This window comes from Parus major, chromosome 9 (genome assembly GCF_001522545.3).
Source record: "Parus major isolate Abel chromosome 9, Parus_major1.1, whole genome shotgun sequence".
Taxonomy (NCBI): domain Eukaryota; kingdom Metazoa; phylum Chordata; class Aves; order Passeriformes; family Paridae; genus Parus; species Parus major.
In genome coordinates this window covers 4,364,896-4,366,643 of record NC_031778.1, presented here as the reverse complement: position 1 = coordinate 4,366,643, position 1,748 = coordinate 4,364,896, and positions in this window count along the sequence as shown.

The following is a 1,748-nucleotide window of genomic DNA, read 5'->3' as shown; positions in this document are numbered from 1 at the left end:
TTCCGGCCGCGCGGCACGCCGGGAAGGGCGGGGCGCGAGGGCTCATGGGAGCTGTAGTTCTCAGTGAGAGGCTGGGACTCGTTGGGGGAGCCTGGAGAAACATGGAATGGTTGAGGCTGGAAAAGCTGTCTGACCCCAGCGCTGTCAAGGCCACCACTAAGCCATGTCCCGAACTTCCATACACACAGGGCTTTAAAGTCCCAGGCAGATGTGCCAGGGCTGAACAGCTTATTCTGGAAAGAAATTTTCCCAAAAATTTCCAACCTGTCCAAACCTGAACCCTGCCTGGCACAGCTTGAGGTCCTTTCCCTTTGTCCTGTTCCTGTTCCCTGGGAACAGAGCCTGACCCCATCCCAGCTGTCCCCTCCTGTCAGGGAGTTGTGCACACCCAGAAGGGCCCCCTGAGCCTCCTTTTCTCCAGGCTGAGCTCCCCCAGCTCCCTCAGCTGTTCCAGCCCCTTCCCCAGCTGGACACGCTCCAGCCCCTCAATCTTCTGAACTGATGGGCCCAGAACTGTCCTCAGGACTGGAGGTGCCTCACAGGTGCCAGCACAGAGGGACAGTCACTGCCCTGGGCCTGCTGGACACACCATGGCTGGGGCAGCCCAGGGGCCAGTGGCCTCCTGCCCACCTGGGCACACCTGGGCTCATGTCCAGCCGCTGTCACCAACACCTCTATGGCCTTCCCCAGCTCTCCAGCCACTCTTGCCCCACACCCTGAGCATTCCATTGAGCTGTTTTGTCCCAGGAAGATAAGGCTGTTTGTACCAGGCCTCAGGAAGCAGAGCCAGGCTTCCCACAGTGGTGCAGGGTGAGGAGTAACAGGAACATATTGTAACTACACAAGTTCTGAGTGGATATGAGAGAAATGTTCTCCTTTGGGGGCTGCCAGGAGCAGGACAGCCTCAGGGAGGTTGTGGAGTTGTCATCATTGAAGTCAAGCCCTGAGCACCCTGGTTGATCCCTTTCCTTGAGGAGATCGGTCCTTTCCAGCTTGAGTGATCCTCTAGTGAGGTTCCTTTTATCCATGCCTTCTACTTATGGGACAAGGGCTTACACCTGGCATGAAATGCAGATGGTGCAGCTTTCTGGGGGGAAAGTTTTCGAACTGTAGCCATACTGAGTTGTAGAAACAGCCTGTTAGAGGCACTGGTTCTTTCTTTGCTAGTTTTGAAGATTGGGTTTAAAAAACTCCCAGTGTATTCATCCTACATAAATTGAGGAATTACATTTCATCCTTTCCTGTCACACTCTGCATTTCTGCCATCCAGGGGGATTTTCAGCCAGGCTGGTGGACTTCTCACCACACTTACCACATGCATCCAAAAATCATGAAAATATTCAAAGCCAGGCACTTTGTTCTCTCAGCAGCTCCTCCACGCCTGCCTTGACAGCAGGACTGGGACACCCTGGATGAGCCCAGGCTGTTCCTCTGGAGCAGAGAGCTTCAGCAGCCCTTTTTGCCTCACCTTTTTATTTTCACTGTGGCTCAGAATTGGGCAAAACAAACTACATGTTTGTTTTCAGGTCAGCAGCACAAAATCAGACAGACTACCGAAACAAACACAAATCCTATATTTTTCCAGAAAGGAAACCTAAGCCTGAACTCTCCCCATCAATACATGTATGTGCTCAGTGAGTCCTGCCTGGTGGAAGGGACTTGGACCCAGCCAGCTGAGATCTGAGCCACAGCAGTTTCTGTTCACACCTCCCACTGTATTATTTTGGAGTGGTTTTTATTCCTTTTTC